The 20903-nt window shown below is 38.1% G+C and overlaps 1 protein-coding gene across 4 annotated transcripts in view; it reads right to left on the bottom strand.

Annotated features, from left to right (window-relative positions):
- Window positions 1-20903, bottom strand: part of LOC133560400 (sodium/calcium exchanger 1-like) — a 157966-nt gene that overhangs the window by 134570 nt on the left and 2493 nt on the right. For 3 of the 4 annotated variants that reach the window (XM_061912872.1, XM_061912869.1, XM_061912873.1), the window contains exon 2: window positions 3336-3429. The exons of the other annotated variant lie outside the window; for it this stretch is intronic. The gene's annotated coding sequence lies outside the window, so the exon portion shown is untranslated. The remainder of the gene's footprint in view (window positions 1-3335; window positions 3430-20903) is intronic. 4 annotated transcript variants of the gene reach the window in all.

Below are 20903 nucleotides of genomic sequence, written 5' to 3'. Positions count from 1 at the left end.
GTTGCTCCGAGTTGATCTGGAGACTTTGTCAATCCTCTAAATGACTTTCATTATTCAAAATGAATAGTGACAAATTGAGCCCTTTCTGGTGTTAATGGAGACTCAATAATCCTGTTTGAAAATTCTGACTCACTCTGCAGAAACTGTCCCCAATGAGCAGTGAGAGCTCTACCGTCTCAAAGCACAGAGGCGGTCACACTCCTCAGGTAAGGAAGGTACAATTAACGTATAAATAAATGGTCACATTGTGAGCTGAAAATGAGCTTCCCCTCATTGAAAGACCACCAACTGCCATCGATTTTTAAGATGTACGATAATTTCACTTCACTTTCCTTTTCCTTTTCTTCGACACATTGCCTTTAAAATGTCATCCCCACTTTGGGGATACATAATGAAGGTTAAAGTAAAAAAAAAACATTTAAAAAATAACAAAAGTGACGTTCTCCTACCTCAGTGTGACGTATTAGTCCAACTATGTATTATATTTTCCTACTTAAACAGGGTTAACAATTTATAGGAGTGGGTCGTGAAAGAGAACATTGTCAAATGGAATGTCGTGAAACGGAACGTCGTAACAAGGAACATTGCAAAACGAGGACTGCCGGTAGATATTTTATATTTATGGCCAATGTTGTCTTTTAATGATAACATATGTTTAATGATGGTCCTATTTTAGTGCAATAATTGGGTTTAGTTTTATTGTGTGTCTGCTTCAGATGTTACACATTTGCTTGTACATTCTTCTGCAATGACAAACAAGGCATTCTATTCAATAGAACAATTCTGAATGCATCGGGTTTTCTGGATTATAGACACCCAGGTTGAGATTTAATTTTTTTTTTTTTTTTTTTTTTAAATGTGGGCATTTTCCTACATTTTCCATGCATGTATGCTACTGGCAGAATACGAACATATGCAGGAGAGAGACAGATAAATCAGCATTGTTTGCCATTCTCTCAATCCTTTAGTAGGGAAGACCTATTCTTGACTGTTTGCTTCCTGCCGTGTTTCTATTCGACTGAAGCAGCTTGTTTCTATCAAACAACATCAATTAAACAGGAGCCGTGACGGCGTCACAATCTGCATGAACTAGTTCAGTCAGCAACCCAGATACACAAGGGGACAGGATAGAAGAACGAAAAAATAGATGGATAGAGGGGGGGGGGGGGGGGGGCAAGATACAGACAGAGAGAGAAGGATGGGGAAGGGGATTACGAAACAGAGGGCAGAATGATGCGAGAGTAACGAGGATGCTCAGAGATGGAGTGAGAATTGGGAAACGAATCAACTTAATGCATATAGCGTGGCTTCTCGCTGTCGGCTTTCAAAATATCTCAAATTTAATCTTTGAGGACGGATGACACGTTCCACTTATGAAAGATGGAAACAAACTTGTCCAGTGCTTGGAGAAACAAACAGTGTATGCTCGCTCATATTAGCTGTGGTCAAAGATTAGAAAAAGTTGTGAAAAACAATTACAAATATAACTGTATTGTTTTCTTTTTAATTCTGTGGCCTGTGTGGTGACTGTAAAGATTTCTATATGAACCAACGTTAACAGCTCGGAGGCTGCGGCATGTTAATTAAGCCAAGTGTGGCCGTGCCGCTGCAGGCGAGGCTGCATAGCGATCACATATACAGTAAAGCCATTAAGGCAGTAAAAGACAAATTAACTGCAGGCAATTAGCCCTGCATTGTGACATTCCAACTTATCTGGAGCAGATTAGAGCTATAATAAACATCCACGGTTTAGCTGAATGGACCAATGTTTCATTCAGATACTCTTGTATACATCTAAACATTCATGTGTTTGCCAATGAGAAGGGAAGCTCTGCTCCATAGTTTAAAGGGGTTTTCCTCGGCTTTTGCTGTGTACGTCCATAAATTTGAGTGGGAATCAGCTTTTTGTGTCATTCTGCCAAATAACTAAAAAACGTCTATGAAAGCATAAGAAAACCTCATTATGTAAATCTTAAAACCAGCCTAGCACTAATATAACAGCTCTTATATACACACACACACACACACACACACACACACACACACACACACACACACACACACACACACACACACACACACACACAATGATGATGATTTTGACGATGATGATGTTGGTATCAGTGGGCTACGCTGCTTTGACTGTGGTTTTCCAGACTGACAGGACGGAGAGCTGGCACATTGTAGTGCAACTGAAGTGTGCATGCCGTCATTTCCTCTCTTTGTGTTGCTTCTTAGTATGCCCAGTTTGACCTTTGGACAAAGCCCGTTATCGCGTTTTTCATAAACTATGACCACTTCTTTAGGTACTACAATACGGCACAACACAGAATCTAACAGCAGCGATGTGAGCACACTTTGAGAAGGAAAGAGGAAAAGTTAAAAAAATAAAAAGGAACATTTCTATCAGCACAAAGTGCTGCCACGCAAAGCCCGAGAGAACATTTTGAAACTCATGGCTACATTTCATACAGTTGGGTGCATTTCTACAATATTTTTAGATTTTTTTTAATCTACTTACCTCTTTTGGCTGTCTTTTAAATACATGGTCCATGTAATGTACCATAGAATGTTTAGGTGCCGGAGTAGATCATTTACTAACATTATTATCAATATACAATAACATGTTGTCAAAATTCTATAATATGCATGAAAATAACTCACAAAAAGTTTTGTATTTACAATCCATCATGACAAATATATAGCTTCAATCTGGCTATGAATAAATAATTATTAAATATTTAGAACAGGGGTCCCCAAACTTTTTGACTCGGTGGCCACATTGGGTTAAAAAATTGGGCCTGGGACCGGGCTGTATATATGCATATTATATATATATATATATATATATATATATATATATATATATATATATATATCCATCCATCCATCCATTTTCTACCGCTTATTCCCTTTCGGGGTCGCAGGGGGCGCTGGCGCCTATCTCAGCTACAATACATATACATATATATATATATATATATATATATATATATATATACATATATATATATATATATATATATATATATATATATATATATATATATATATATATATATATATATATATATATATATATATAAAACAATTTGACCTTCTCACTCTAGTATTGATCCTTTTCTGACACTACCCTTTGTACCGACACCACCAATTTATGGATCGTGTCGTGTATAGTTGTTGTTACACTATCCTTGGTCAAGACCTGTGGTCTCAAACTCGCTGCCCATGGGCCAATTGCAGCCCCCACCTTAATATAAAAGATTAACGTTAGTATGGCCCATGAGTTTTACATGAATGGCATTTTACATATTAGAGTTTTAACTTGCACTTACAGACGTAGCGACGAACTGTGGTTTTCTGAAGTGTTCCTGAGCCCATGTGGTGATATCCTTTACACACTGATGTCGGTTTTTGATGCAGTACCGCCTGAAGGATCAAAGGTCACGGGCATTCAATGTTGGTTTTCAGCCTTGCCACATACAGTACGTGCAATTATTTCTCCAGATTCTATGAAAATGTTGAGTATATTACGGACCATAGATGGTGAAATCCCTAAATTCCTTGCAATAGCTTGTTGAGAAATGTTGTTCTTAAACTGTTCGACAATTTGCTCTCGCATTTGTTCACAGAGTGGTGACCCTCGCCTTATCCTTGTTTGTGAATGACTGAGCATTTCATAGAAGCTGCTTTTATACCCAATCATGGCATCCACATGTTCCCAATAAGCTTGTTCGCCTGTGGGATGTTCTAAATAGGTGTTTGATGAGCATTCCTCAACTTTGTCAGTCTTTTTTGCCAGGTTTCTCGCCTTTTTGTGAAATGTTGCAGGCATCAAATTCAAAAATTGTTTGAACATTAAGTATCTTGTCTTTGCAGTGTATTCAATTGAATATTGAAAATAATTTGTAAATCATTGTATTGTTTTTATTTATGATTTACACAATGCGCCAACTTCACTGGTTTTGGGCTTTGTATTTTAGCTTATTCTTTTTGATAATAACTATTCCAAATGCGTGGCGCAGTGGAAGAGTGGACGTGCGCAACCTGAGGGTCCCTGGTTCAAATCCCACCTAGTACCAATCTCGTCACGTCCGTTGTGTCCTGAGCAAGACACTTCACCCTTGCTCCTGATGGGTGCTGGTTGGCGCCTTGCATGGCAGCTCCCTCCATCAGTGTGTGAATGGGTAAATGTGGAAGTAGTGTCAAAGCGCTTTGAGTACCTTGAAGGTAGAAAAGCGCTATACAAGTACAACCCATTTAAATGTAAAAGTAAATCATTTTTGAAAATAATTTGCTTTCTTTTATCCACTAACAATGAAGTCACCTTAAGTTTGAAGTTGGCTGGTGTGTAGGCAAAAGGAAAAACTACGTTATAACTTTAAAGGGGTCCTAATATGCAAAACCAAATGTTCCTACTCGTATCTGTTTTTGTGTATTTGTGATATCCATAATTGCCGAAAATGTGAAAATCAAACAATGGAGGCATGGCGGAGATACTTAAACAACTTTGCCTTCTTCCAAACTTGCTCCAAACAAGTTGTATAGATTTTGAGACTTCGGTGACGTATTATGTCTTTGTTACGTCAGCGGATATCTCCATATTTGGTAGAGGTTTACCTGAAGAGCTTTTCGCGTGTCTGCTATTTCTATTCAGCTGTAGTCTAAAGTGACAGTCATTCAGTTTCTTATTTTTCCTCTATCCTCTTGATCTTGGGCTGACTTGCTCGTACATGCACATGTATGCTAAAATCCTCTGTTGTTGCCATTTCTAGTAAAAAGTAGCTTACAGTTCCAACTTATATCTGTTAGTACACTCAATATGGAAGCGCTGAAAAACCACAAGATGGCTAACAGGGTGGAGACAGAGTTGAAGGAGGCTTGGCCTGGAGGCATGTAAATAAGGGCGCCAACAAAACAGTGCATTTAGAAAAAAACGCCAGACAGCGGCTTGGAGACTGTCCCGAAAACATAACCCATGCAAAATTTTGTCCAAAGCACCACCGTTACATGTTTTGGAGAACACAAGGAATTGTTTTAAATGTATAAAAAAAATCATTGTATGAACCCTTTAAACTTTCTCACTGAAGCGGCTACATAAAACTTCCAAGGTCAATAAGGACAATGGGGACTAAAAAGCCAACTGACATTATGACCACGCACAGTTAAATTATGATTTTGATGCTTCCAAGCCGACCTGCACCAAATCCCTAGTGTCTGTTGAGCATGAGGAAAAGTTTGCTGTTCTGTCATTTTGTGGTTTAACTTAAAAGGAAGTATCCAGTATTTCCACAATAGCATTGAGGACATGATTGCTATTCCCGTATGACTTGTGTCAGACTGCATTTTCAGCACTGACCACCACAAAAATTAATAAAGGGGAAAACAACAAACTTCACGGCTTCACGGTGTCAGAGGGGTTAGTGCGTCTGCCTCACAATACGAAAGTCCTGCAGTCCTGGGTTCAAATCCAGGCTCGGGATCTTTCTGTGTGGAGTTTGCATGTTCTCCCCGTGAATGCGTGGGTTCCCTCCCGGTACTCCGGCTTCCTCCCACTTCCAAAGACATGCACCTGGGGATAGGTTGATTGGCAACACTAAATTGGCCCTAGTGTGTGAATGTGAGTGTGAATGTTGTCTGTCTATCTGTGTTGGCCCTGCGATGAGGTGGCGACTTGTCCAGGGTGTACACCGCCTTCCGCCCGATTGTAGCTGAGATAGGCGCCAGCGCCCCCCGCGACCCCACAAGGGAATAAGCGGAATAATGCTATTATCAATCTTTTCTTGGGAAAACAAGCTCATTTATTATGTTTTGTACAGTGTTTTGAATCGAAAGAGGATAAGTATGTCTACTTTTGTTACTTACCAAGGGCCTGATTTACAAAGACCCAAAAACCCAACGCGAGACAGCGTGTGCAAAAAATAAAAGCATGTACTATGAATGGGCTTGTTGCCTGTGATCTACTAGCACTGCGTGTGCAATTGAAAATTGGTGCAGGCTGCCTTATTTAATTACAATTTTGCATGCCTACGGGGCTTTAACCACTTTAATTTACTGCACATTCATGTTATCATGCCTCTGTGCGGTGCGTTGAACCAGCACCACACATCTATAATCTGTAACAAATTTTCTGAATTGCAATCTAGACAACAGAAACATGTGCACACTTACACTTAATTATCCAGCAGGTATAATTATAAAAGGAATTTGCTGAATAATTGATATGTCAAATTTTTTTTTTTGACCGTCTTAAAATGTTGATGGAGGGTTCTCGTCTGCCCATCGTCTGTCTGTGAAGCACCAGCACTGATCCAGCAGCCGTGTGTGGATCTGTCAGTTTGCTTGTCTTTCTGAGACGGGCTAAATAAAACGCTGAATAGTGGTCGCAAAACGCTGATGAGTGTAGATGAAGCACATTGCGTGTGCTAAATAATTATATTTGCATCTTCTTCTTCCAGTATCAAGGGCATTTGGATAATCAGCATATATTTTGCATATAAATGAACAAAGAGACGCAAAATGGATGGCAAGCCTTATTATGCTCACGTTAACAGACGCAATCCACTTTAAAGGCAAACTTTTTATATATGGCTTCTGTTTGGGATCGTATTAGATTTCATTAGAACGATTTATAATCCTAATCCTAGTATATTGACTTGTGCTCTGCAAGTTACTTTCCAGAATATAGGTGTCGATCCAACATCATTTTAACAGGCAAAATATCCATTGTATTGATACAAAAAAAAAAAAAAAAACATTGCATTTAAGAATGCCGAACTTTATATGAAGTTTTTCACTCTTAAAGACAAGGACGTTAAACGTTAAATCTGTCTGCACATCTGTGGCGTCTTCAAAAACAAAAATGGCGGATATTAACAGAGCAGGTCGACAAGACAATAAGTCACATAATCAATCACAATCTTAAATTATAACACAAAATTGTTCAGCTACAGCACGATTGCAAAAGCCACAACAAATACAAATGACACAATACAATAATGTGAAGCCACAACTCAACTTTAAGCCACAAAGGACGCGACGAACAAAATGAAAGTGACAGCGGAGTAAGTTATGGAGTAAGAAGGTTAAAAACAGTTAATGAACATACTATATTAGTGTTTTTGAAAAAAAAAATTAAAAGTTACTTTTCATTCCCTTGGCCATTTGGTCTGTGTGTCCCCAATACTGGTCTGTTGTCTTTTCCGTTAGGTCTTTATGTTGTTTTGGGTTGTTAAAAATTCAAGTAGTAACGGGTCAAACCACTGCTCATTTAACCTGAAAAAGTTGGTCGCCCTTAATTTCTCAGGTAAATTTACAGTTAATTCAACCTGAAGAGATGTTCGTTGCACTTATTTTTTTAATATTATTAATGTGTTATTTCTATGTTAAAAACAAAAGCAAAAATAGCAGATAAATCTACTGTTAAAATATTGGTTGATGTACTTTTATTGAAAATGTCTTCAATGTTGAAAATGAGAGCTAACATGGTTTTTTTCTTCTTAATTCAACCTTAAGTGGAAGTTGCACTTTATTCAAATAAGATGTGAATGCATTGGCCATTGATTGTTGGTTACTTCCTTGTTTGTATCCAAAATCCATTTATACCTAATTCCTTCAAACAAATAACAGGAATATGTGAAATTTAACCTGCAGTGTCTAGTATCTACTTTACAGTCACACTGAATTTTTTAAATGTTTTTTGCTAAAAAGTTACAGAATTGATTTAAACTCATTGAATCACATTTTCGACCGGTTGTCCCTTTCGGGGACACGGGGGGTGCTGGAGCCTACTTTAGCTGCATTCGGGCGGAAGGCAGCGTACACCATGGACAAGTCACCACCTCATCACATGGAGAACACAAATAGACAGACAACATTCAAACTCACATTCATTCAGACACTAGGGTCAATTAAGTGTTGCCAATCAACCTATCCCCAGGTGCATGACTTTGGAGGTGGGAGGAAGCCGGAGTACCCACAGGGAACCCTCGCAGTCACGGGGAGAACATCCGAACTCCACACAGAAAGATCCCAAGCCCGTGATTGAACTCAGGGCCTAGTATCGTTTTAAATAAACAAATTGTATCGTATTGGCAACCTCAAGATCTGAATCGAATCGAAACACCTCAGATGTCATGTACAAGGAGCAAGCTGATGCAGCCAGACTACACACACGGGCGGGGCAGATTGAATTAGAACCCTGCCATATGTCAGCCTTGTGATCACAGCGTTTGTACAGCAAGGGAGCGGCCGCCCGTAATGAGCATGTACTGATGAAAGGGTTCAAGCTCTCTAAGAGAGTCTGTTTTTACTCCTCACTCTCTCACTTAACTTTTTACCGTGTTGCTGCTCGCGTATCATTGATGGGCAGCATTGGGTAGGTCAGGCAGTAAAGGTGAGCTTTCTTTTCACACCATCTCGCGTTCTTCTACTTCGAATCGTTTTGAAGCGAGAAATCTCTTGAAACGTGAGGCTGTGCCTTGCTTAAAAAAAAGAGAATTCTTCAGCAGGAAACACTGCTGCTGCTGCCAACACACACATTCGCAGAGTGGTGGTTTTGAGACTGTGTGGGAGCGTATACGCCTCTGCTTCCCAAAATAACCCGCCAGATGAGGAGAAAGGAGGCAAGGCAGGGCGAGGCTGGTACATGGGGGTATATAAATGGATACTAATTGTATGGCTCCGTCAGATTAAAATGCAGCAGACTTAACAAAAACACATGCTGTGCACTCGTGTGCGTGCGCATGTGTGAAACTGATCCTGGCAGCTGTAAGTGAGAGTGCAGCTCATCACATTCTTATTGCAACGTCTCTTTTAAAGCGAACATATTCCGCCCGTGCATACTCAAACTGCATTAAAAAGCCTCACACAAATCCAACCAAAAATGACGAATTCCATGTATTATTCCTCTAATCCTTTTCAAAATAGAGCTCTTGCTCCAAACAGCGGTTCATGAGAAAGCAGTGTTTGGACTTGGCATGTTTGCCTCAACTTACGGACCTCAAAATGAGTTCTATATTTGGATGCATAAAATAATTAAGGATTATTGTCGAAGACGAATTTGCTCCTGCTCCCCTGACACCGGGAGAAATGTGCGTCCAGCTTAGAAGGCGCAAAAGGTCAAGAGTGGTGAAAAGGAACTAGAGGATGAGAAATAAATTGTGTATAATTACACGGGTGACTCGGCAGAACTTAGATAGCCAAATGTAGGAGACAAATAGCAAGGGCTTGTTGTAAATGTCTTGACAAATCAATAAAAATAGAAATGAGACTTTTATTTCAAGAAGACATACCACTGATGTCAGTACTGTCAGTTCACCTTAAATGGACAGTTCAGTTCTGCTATCTGCTGGTCAAGCAGAGTATGGCAACACCAGTTCTGTTAATTCTTTCCTATTTTGCAGAGAAGTAAAAAACAACAACTATATATCCATCCATCCATCCATTTTCTACCGCTTATTCCCTTTCGGGGTCGCGGGGGGCGCTGGCGCCTATCTCAGCTACAATCGGGCGGAAGGCAGGGTATATATAACATATACATATACAGGTATATACAAGTGTGTGTATATAAAAAGATTGTTGTTAAAACTTCTAACGCATATTATTTTGCAATATACATATAATTTATATATTATATATGTAATCTATTATACACTATATACCATATGTATATAATATATATGTATATACAAACCCCGTTTCAATATGAGTTGGGAAATTGTGTTAGATGTAAATATAAACGGAATACAATGATTTGCAAATAATTTTCAACCCATATTCGGTTGAATATGCTACGAAGACAACATATTTGATGTTCAAACTGATAAACATTTTTTGGGGAAATAATCATTAACTTTAGAATTTGATGCCAGCAACACGTGACAAAGAAGTTGGGAAAGGTGGCAAAAAATACTGATAAAATTGAGGAATGCTAATCAAACACTTATATGGAACATCCCACAGGTGTGCAGGCTAATTGGGAACAGTTGGGTGGCCTGATTGGGTATAAAAGCAGCTTCCATGAAATGCTAAGTAATTCACAAACAAGAATGGGGCGAGGGTCACCACTTTGTAAGCAAATTATCGAATAGTTTTAGAACAACATTTCTCAACGAGCTATTGCAAGGAATTTAGGGATTTTACCATCTACGGTTCGTAAAATCATCAAAACGTTCAGAGAATCTGGAGAAATCAGTGCACTTAAGCGATGATATTACAGACTTTTGATCCTTCAGGCGGTACTGCATCAAAAACAGACAGCAGTGTGTAAAGGATATAACCACATGGGCTCAGGTACACTTCATAAACCCCCTGTCAGTAACTACAGTTGGTCGCTACATCTGTAAGTGCAAGTTAAAACTCTACTATGCAAAGCCAAACCCATTTATCAACAATATCCAGAAACACCGCCGGCTTGGCTGGGCCCGAGCTCACCTAAGATGGACTGATGCAAAGTGGAAAGGTGTTCTGTGGTCTGACGAGTCCACATTTCAAATTATATTTGGAAACAGAGGATGTGGTGTCCTCCAGAACAAAGAGGAAAATAACCATTCGGATTGTTATAGGCGCAAAGTTCAAAAGCCAGCATCTGTGATGGTATGGGGGTGCATTAGTGCCCAAGGCATGGGTAACTTACATATCTGTGATGGCACCATTAATGCTGAAAGGTCCATACAGGTTTTGGAGCAACATATGTTGTCATCCAAGCAACGTTATCATGGACGCTCCTGCTTATTTCAGCAAGACAAGTGTTACAGCAGAGTGGCTTCGTAAAAAAAAGAGTGCGGGTACATTCCTGGCCCGCCTGCAATCCAGACCTGTCTCCCATGGAAAATGTGTGGCGCATTATGAAGCATAAAATACGACAGCGGAGACCCCGGACTGTTGAACGACTGAAGCTCTACATAAAACAAGAATGGGAAAGAATTCCACTTTCAAAGCTTCAACAATTAGTTTCCTCAGTTCCCAAACGTTTATTGAGTGTTGTTAAAAGAAAAGGTGATGAAACACCGTGGTGAACATGTCCTTCCCCAACTACTTTGGCACGTGTTGCAGCCATGAAATTCTAAGTTGATTATTATTTGCAAAAAAAAATAAAGTTTATGAGTTTGAACATCAAATATCTTTTCTTTGTAGTGCATTCAATTGAATATGGGTTGAAAAGGATTTGCAAATCATTGTATTCCATTTTATATTTACATCTAACACAATTTCCCAACTCATATGGAAACAGGGGTTGTATATATATGTACAGAATGTATACATACATATATATATATATATATATATATATATATATATATATATATATACATATACATATATATACAGGGGTGTGGCCTCGAGTCACATGACTTGGACTCGAGTCAGACTCGAGTCATGAATTTGATGACTTTAGACTCGACTTGACAAAATGTAAAAAGACTTGCAACTCGACCTAGACTTTAACATCAATGACTTGTGACTTGACTTGGACTTGAGCCTTTTGTCTTGATATGACTTGCTAATGACTTGCTAATTTCCCCAAAACCCAAAGATTAAAAAGTTATTCAGGAGCGCTCCGTATCTTCCATTGTGTACGCGTGTCTGTCAGCGTGTGTGCGATGACAGCGTGTGCGCTACCTGTCAGTACAACAGCCAATCAAATTACATCCACGTTATTTTCGTCACACAGCATTCAACCAATCAAATTGCAGGACAACCAACGAAGAAGATCTCTCAAACAACCCGCCAGTGAGGAAAAATTATGCCAAAAATGTTTTCGCTCGGGGATTAAAACTACAAGTTGGTCAACAAAAAACGAATTCCAGTATGCAAAGCATGCGGTTCGAAGATTACAGACGGAGACGCAACAACTTCCTACTTCGTTTGACATTTCAAGATGCACAATGAAGGGTAAGTTTTGAATGAAAGCTAACGTTTATTGGCTGGGTAACGTAACTTTTATTTGTTGTGTAGTTAAATCAATGAGGCTGTAAACTCACTGCTAACGTTAGAACCATAGACATCTTATAAGGGTAGCAGCATGGAGCACTACAGCCTACTCGCGCAGACGAGACACGGGGCCGCCATCTTGGAGTTGTGATCCACTCCACTCAGTGCAATTCATTTGGCAGGAGCAATGAACTGTCAGCACATTTAATTCATCTTACCTCACTGAATACCACTCATTTTCACCCGCTTTTTTGTTATTCGTGTAGCTATGATAAAGGACACATGCTTTGGCGTGTTCATAGTTTGCTTCACAGTAATATAATATTCTTATATGCTATAAGTGACCAAACGTCCAAGATCAAAACTGGGAATATAATCCCAGAGAAGGGTGAAAAAACGGTCAACTATTTTTAAGTTGAAGAAACAATATGATTAGGTGATATATACATGTGTATATCCTACATAAACAATGTATGAATACATTAGATATCTGTATATCTTAGGGACCTATAGACTGTATCTCTGTTTTTGCAGCAACAGAGAGTTTATTCTGTCTTGACACTTTGTATTGATATTTTCTATTACATTCTTCCCTTAAATAATAATCTTTACAGGGATTGTTTTATATGTATTTTTTATGTATGTTGCTATGGACAAAAGTGTGCCAAATACTTAAACATATATAAACACCTGAAAGTCTTTATATGAACTAAAACCACCAATCTGTTTCACTGGATTCAGAATAAAACCAAAGTCTGTCTTACCCAACAATGTTAGTATTTGAATATTGTTACTTGAAGACTTATTCCTGGTTACAATTATACTGTTAAGAGAGTATTGTCTTATATTTTGCCTAAAATGAGAATGCATCATAATCAGTGGTGGCTGGTGAATTTTGTTTTAGGTGGGGCTGAAAGTTTGTTAACCAAATACCTGTAGGGGCGGGGTCATCCTCCCCCAGAAGATTTCTTTGTGATTTTCACATACAAATGTTGAAGATCTTTGCTCCTTCTCAACTCGATGGTGATATTCTTTTCCCAAAATACAACGAATAGTACGTTAATGTTAAATCTTACTTATGAAAAGTAATCCCCCGATTCCTATTTTCAACAGTCCGCTCATTTGAGCAGGAAAACGCTGAACATCAGCCCAATATCTTTGTTTTCTACCTGTCAGTTTAGGCTGCTCGCCAGCACCTTGTCACCTCTTCAAGATGGCGGCCAAATTGCTCGTGTAATAGCAGCCAATGCTGCGTCTACTTAGAAGATGTCTATTTATAACGTCATTGCAAACACGACAATCTGTTGCGTCCACTGCAGTTCACTACTTTATTCATACTTTTTGTCAAATTGTTTTTTTTAAGCAGGGTTGCATGAGGTACCTACGCATAACGTTACGTTGGTGAATGCATCACACACTGTAACGCAACGTTAGACGGCGGTCAGCAGCACCGCGTATTTTAGCCACCTACAAAAAGACAGACATAGTCAAATAAAGGTCGGTTAAAATGTATACTATATTAAGAATATGTGCACATATTGCATAAGGCCCTGACATCTAAAAAGTATGACTCTGTTCATTGTTATGTTCATGTATTTATGTTTTTCATGTGTACGCACACATAAACACACATAGAATATGAGATGAGATCAATGAGATAAGGTAAGAACAGGATATAAACTGCTGTGGAACTAGTTAAAATGTAAAATGCCATGGAAATACAATGTTAACACGTTTGTGCAAATAAGTACAGTAGTACTTATTTTTTTTAAATGTGTTTATTCTGTAAAGGAATGAGTTAAATGTTTAAAATGACTGGTTAATAGTGCTATTATGAAGTGCAATGTCAGCACAATTTTTTTCCTGCAGTTTCAAATGCACTTGTTTTAATAAATGCATACAGCGTTTTAAAAGCATACACAATCTGTGTAAATATATTAGTCTGGGGTTAAAAGGACTTGAAATGACTCGAAACTCAAAATGCAGGACTTGGGACTTGACTTGAGACTTTCCAGTCTTGACTTGGGACTTGCCTGTCTTGACTCGAGACTTGAGGGCAAAGACTTGACACTTACTTGTGACTTGCAAAACAATGACTTGGTCCCACCTCTGCGCATATATATATATATATATATATATATATATATATATATATATATATATATATATATATATATATATATATATATATATATATATATATATATATATATATATATATATATATATATATATATATATATATATATATATATATTAGGGACGGCCTGGCGCAGTTGGGAGAGTGGCCGTGCGCAACCCAAGGGTCCCTGGTTCAATCCCCACCTAGTACCAACCTCGTCACGTCCATTGTGTCCTGAGCAAGACGCCTCACCCTTGCTCCTGATGGGTGCCTGTTAGCGACTTGCATGGCAGCTCCCTCCATCAGTGTGTGAATGTGTGTGTGAATGGATGAATGTGGAAGAAGTGTCAAAGCGCTTTGAGTACCTTGAAGGTAGAAAAGCGCTATACAAGTACAATCCATTTACCATTCAATTTATTTATATATACACTATATATAATAGATAAGACATATAATATATAAATTATATATATATATATAATGCAAAATAATATGCATTAGAAGATTTAACAACAAACTTTTAACAGTTTAACATCTTTATGTGTGTAAAACACTAAACACTTTTAGATCAGTGAATTAACATTACGGAACGGCTTGAGCAAGAAAATGAAACAATGTACAAATATGAGCATGTTAAAGGTTTTACAAGGAAAATGTCGGAAGAACCACTTACTCTGAATTAATTCATTTAATATTATTCAGAAAGTATCTATTTATTATACACTCTGCATTTATTCAGTCACAATGTTTCTGTCACTGTTTCTCCAATACATTTATTTGTAATGGCGCGCCAGGAATAAATTTGGCACCAAGTGTTCACCCTCGTTCATAAACATATAATGCAGCCGGTCTGCCAGAGAAAAAGAAGAAAAAGCTTGAGGGATCTTAAGTGCTGTCAACTTAACAACTTTGTTGCTATATTTAAGAGCCTCAGATACTCTTCATCAAAAAAAGCGACTAGCGAAAAATCTAGACTTTCGTTGACTATGAAAAGAAAGCATATATTGCTCTTTTCAATGAGTATCAGGTGCTGCCCTGGCTCCCACCTCCATCTAAAAGCACTGTAACTTCCCCCTGAATGTTGTTCGTTTGAAGATGGGATGGTCGATCAACAATAACAATGTTTACGCTGCAGACCAAAGTGGACCGAATCTTATTTTTTCCAGCTGACTATTTAGATTACAAGTGAAACGTGATCTTTATCAGACTACCGTATGAACGCAGAGGCCCCAATGTCGTCACTTCCATGTGCAGTTTGATATAGTTAACACAAAAAGGAAGTTGACCGGATCAACAAGTGACCTGTGACTACAAGCCCTGTTTCCATATGAGTTGAGAAATTGTGTTGGATGTAAATATAAACGGAATACAATGATTTGCCAATTATTTTCAACCCATATTCAGTTGAATATGCTACAAAGACCACATAGTTGAATTTCAAACTGATAAACCTGTTTTTTTTTGCAAATAATCATTAGAAATTGATGCCAGCAACATGTGACAAAGAAGTTGGGAAAGGTGGCAATAAATATTGATAAAGTTGAGGAATGCTCATCAAACACTTATTTGGAACATCCCACAGGTGTACAGGCTAATTGGGAATAGGTGGGTGCCATGATTGGGTATAAAAGCAGCTTCCCAAAAAATGCTCAGTCTTTCACAAGGAAGGATGGGGTGAGGTACACCCCTTTGTCCACAACTGCGTGACCAAATAGTCAAACAGTGTAAGAACAACGTTTCTCAAAGTGGAATTGTAAGAAATTTAGGGATTTCAACATCTACGGTCCATAATATCATCAAAAGGTTCAGAGAATCTGGAGAAATCACTTTACGTAAGCGACATGGCCAGAAACCAACAGTGAATGACGGTGACCTTTGATCCCTCAGACGGCACTGTATCAAAAACCGACATCAATCTCTAAAGGATATCACCACATGGGCTCAGGAACACTTCAGAAAACCACTGTCACTAAATACAGTTCGTCGCTACATCTGTAAGTGCAAGTTAAAGCTCTACTATGCAAAGCCAAAGCCATTTATCAATAACATCCAGAAACGCCGCCGGCTTCTCTGGGCCCGAGATCATCTAAGATAGACTGATGCAAAGTGGAAAAGTGTTCTGTGGTCTGACGAGTCCACATTTCAAACTGTTTTTGGAAATATTCGACATTGTGTCATCCGGACCAAAGGGGAAGTGAACCATCCAGACTGTTATCGACGCAAAGTTCAAAAGCCAGCATCTGTGATGGTATGGAGGTCCATTAGTGCCCAAGTCATGGGTAACTAATAAAAATGTGAAGGAACCATTGATGCTGAAAGGTACATACTTTTTCATGGACGTACCTGCTTATTTCAGCAAGACAATGCCAAGCCACATTCAGCACGTGTTACAAAAGCGTGGCTTCGTAAAAAAAGAGTGCAGGTACTTTCCTGACCCGCCTGCCGTCCAGATCTGTCTCCCATCGAAAATGTGTGGTGCATTATGAAGCGTAAAATATGACAGCGGAGACCCCGGACTGTTCAACGACTGAAGCTCTACATAAAACAAGAATGGGAAAGAATTCCACTTTCAAAGCTTCAACAATTAGTTTCCTCAGTTTCCAAACATTTATTGAGTGTTGTTAAAAGGATTTGCAAATTATTGTATTCCGTTTATATTTACATCTAACACAATTTCCCAACTCATATGGAAACGGGGTTTGTACAACAGAAGAAGAGTGACGTACATTGACCAATTTTGCCTGCTCGATAGAGAACCAATAAAATGTCTGACTTTCCATGTCTCTTGACATTAAAAAAATGAAAAGGAACTTTTAACCGCAACAAACTTCCACACCATTCTTCTTTGTCTTTTTTTTTTACTGTTGTTGCGGGTTATTCATAGACGAGGGTACGGAAAACAGACACTGCGCATGTGCAATTACCCACATGTCTGAATATTGAACGAAAAATAGACAAAGAATTTTCAACTTGTTTTAATTCCCATTTTTGATTTTCAAACACATCAAGGAAATAGGATAGTGGATAATGGATCATGGCTAATGATCGGTTTTCCATTTTTTGGTTTTAATTATCAAACCAAAAACAGAGAAAATAGATTTTTATGGTAAATTATTTTTCTATTAGAAACGAAAACAAACACAGGAGAAAGAAAAAGAGAACGGCAAAAATTCACAAATGATGTAGCTCGACTAAAGATGATGTAAAAGTCGCAAATAACTCGCATTGCTGTTTAGACTGCAATCAAATTTGAAAAGATCTGATTCTAAACGGATTTGAACTACCTCCTGATGTGGCCCAAATCTGATGCAAAAAAATCGGATCTAATGCACTTCAAAGTTTTTTTTATATCTGTGACATTTGAAGGTAAAAAAAAATCAGATTTGGTGTCCAGTGTATTTTCATTTTTACTTTTTTTTAAACAAAACAAATCTGTAAACTTGGTCTAAAACAACAAAAGCAAAGTCAACTGTCCTCTCCATCTAGTCAGGGCTTAACCTAAAAAGGTCGGGGCCTCACAGACAGTTGGAAATCACAGAATTCCTCCACTACACCAAACACACAAGGGGTCACTACAGTACACGCAAGTGACTCGCAGGTTAATGCTGCAATGTAGAGAGACAACCTGGATGAAAACTAACGCCTCCCATTCAACCTGATGGTGTGTGAGAGGTGCTGCAAAGAGGAGAACGGGGAAAAGAGGAATGGGCGAAATTTCCCAAAGTTAGGTGTGCCAAACTTGTGGAATTGTATTCAAAATTACTTGAGGCTTTAAATGCTGCCAAAAGTGCATGAACAAAGTATTGAGCAAAGGCTGTAAATACTTGTTTACATGGGATTTCTTAGTTTCTTATTTTTCATATATTTGCAAAATTAAAAAAAAACATTTTACATTATCATCTGTTGAATTTAGAGGACAACATTAAAATTTGGAATAAGGCGGTAACATAAGAAAATGTGGAAAATGTGAAGCTCTGTGAATACTTTCAAGATGTTTTCAAGATGTTTCAAGATGTCACTGATAATACAAAGTTAAAATGCTACTGTTTTGGCCAACATTGCATTGCTTCTAGCATCTTTATTGCAAAAAGTGAAAGTGCATCCTTTAAAATTTTCAGGGTGCTATAGCTTTTTATTTGACAAATGAATGTATCGATTAATTTACCTGCGAGAGAGTGGCATTTGTTTGTTTCATTTTAAAAAACATTAAAGCTGTTTACACTGAAGTTAAGCATTTTTATGTTTTTAATTTTTTTCCCTTAATGTACCCAAAATGAACAGAACCGTGACCTTAACACCCAGATAGGTACCAAACAGTCATTATGGTGTACCGTAACAGTTAACCTTTTACAGAGCATGTTAACAAAAAACTATACCAATGCTATTTCCATAACATAAGTGAATGACTAAGTAAACTTAAAGATCCAGTACAGTGGAAAAACAAGTTGCCTCGATATTGAAACTATTATCATATACTGTCTATCTTGTTGCATGAAACCAAATAAATAGATAGGATCAAAATAGTATCAATCTCACAGAGATTTTGCGATTTAATGATAAAGTCGGTCACGTGATCCGTGACGTAGCATTAGGAACCACATATTCCTTCCCTATTAACAAAAATGCTAATTGAGCAGACGTTTGGGAAAAATGATGATCAGAACCTTATATTTTTGAGCCCAAAGACAAAGAGAATGAGCAATATGTTTTAGCAGCCAAGGGCTAAACGGATGCAGCTTTATTGAAATACTATAGCATCAGCAGCATTTCTAAGTGCTAAACGTACAAACTAACCATAATAAAACAAACCCTTAACAATTTCCACTCTCGGCGGGGTGCCAACCGACGGGACGCTCAGATAACCGCGTTTAGATGAAGATTCAATTTCAATCCTCACAAAATGTAAAAAAAAAGGTAGCGCAACTACGTTTGTCATCTCGGGGGATGTCAAAGTCTACCAGCCTCTTGGTCCATGGTCCCATGTGTCTACTACCACGTAAGAAATGCATGAATTATAATCTCAAATGAACTTTTAGCAAGTTTGAGACAAAGCAAAAGCAGCCGCCGTCTTAGTGTGTCAACAATAGCAGGGTAAGCTAGCATTAGCTCAGTGCTATGAATGCGCCACTAAGTAGGCCGTCTGTGTTAGCGCTTTTAATAACAATATCATTCCTATTTGGTTCATTTTAAGGTCACGACATGCAAGTGGAGTATTGTTGGTGGTTTATGGATGTTTTCAGAGGGTATTATGGCCGCAATAGAGGACCTTCGATCTGTTGAGTCAATGTTTAGCTATTTATTTACCATGAATTGATTAATGTGGACCCCGACTTAAACAAGTTGAAAAACTTATTCGGGTGTTACCATTTATGGTCAATTGTACGGAATATGTACTGAACTGTACAATCTACTAATAAAAGTATCAATCAATCAATTCAAATGCATAAAAAAGTTTGGCACATGTGTTTTTGTTTTACGTAAGGATTGTGAATAATAAAAAGCACATCTACTTCCAATTGTTGCATCTTTCAGTATGACTGATCTGATAATATAGCCGGAGTGCAGAAGGGTTGCTACAGTACAATAGAAACTATGAAAATTGCCGAAGATGTTCTGAGCGCAATATTCAAAATGAATCAAGTTTATAGCTCTCTTTTTTTGGGAAGAATGTTTGCACATTCTGTTTGCAAATGCACCGAATCTTTAAATTTCAATATTTTAGATTTAATATATAAATGATTTGTGTATGTTCTCTAAATCCAACATTCTAAATTATTTCAACTGATTTTTTTGGTAACACAATAAGTGAATGTATTGTACTTTTGTAGTAAATCTCTACACATTAACTCAGACATGGTAAGAATAGCGAACAGGAGAGAACATGAAGTGAGGTGCATGCCATGCTACACAAGACAGTTTGGAGGGGGAGGAGCGAGCTGGTTTAGCTATATGCTGGTGCCTCCACACAGGAGTGTAATCCAAGTTTCAGGGACTGAACTGGAACCTAAAACCGATGAAATGCAACAAAATACACACCGAGAGAGGAGCTAAGCAAGACAACGACAGGGATAAAAGGAATTGTTCTCTCTTTTTTATTATTTTAATTTTTGTATCTATCTATCTATGGAGTGGACTTTCACAATATTATGCTAGACCCACTCGACGTCCATTTCATCCGGTCTCCCCTAGAGGGGGCGGTCCTCTTCAAGGTTTCTCATAGTCATTCACATTGACATCCCACTGGGTTGTGAGTTTTTCCTTGCCCTTATGTGGGCTCTGAACCGAGGATGTCGTTGTGGCTTGTGCAGTCCTTTGAGACACTTGTGATTTAGGACTATATAAATAAACATTGATTGATCTTTTCATCACTTGATTCATACAATACAGTATGCCTCCCCCGTGTTCTATGCAAAGTGTGATTGACTTAGAGTAGGTGTTTATTTATGCACAATTTAGGTATAAGTTCCGACTTGCACTAAAACTGGACTTCAGCGCTGTTCAGGACCAAAGACATTCTGTAAGTAAATGCAATTGAGCCATTCAAGAATACTTGTACTATACTTACACAAATTAAAAAGTTAACTGTTCGACTTTTGCATCTTATCATATTATATACAACACTGTATATTAAATATACATTTGATACAGGTGTACGGTGTACCCAGAGCCCTAAACATAATTTTATTTAGAGGCCCTCTTTCCCATTTAATTTTTTTCCACACTTGTTTTCATTCAAACCCCATTTTTTTAAAAAATTTTTTTGACAAACTTGAATTTAATTTGCTGAATGTTTGTACTAAAACGGAATCATAGAAAATAAACTGTTTAATAATGTGTGTATCATTAA

This window comes from Nerophis ophidion, linkage group LG10, assembly GCF_033978795.1.
Source record: "Nerophis ophidion isolate RoL-2023_Sa linkage group LG10, RoL_Noph_v1.0, whole genome shotgun sequence".
In the NCBI taxonomy this organism is placed as follows: Eukaryota; Metazoa; Chordata; class Actinopteri; order Syngnathiformes; family Syngnathidae; genus Nerophis; species Nerophis ophidion.
Note: the sequence above shows the minus strand (reverse complement) of the source record. Positions and strands in the feature narration are given on the sequence as shown.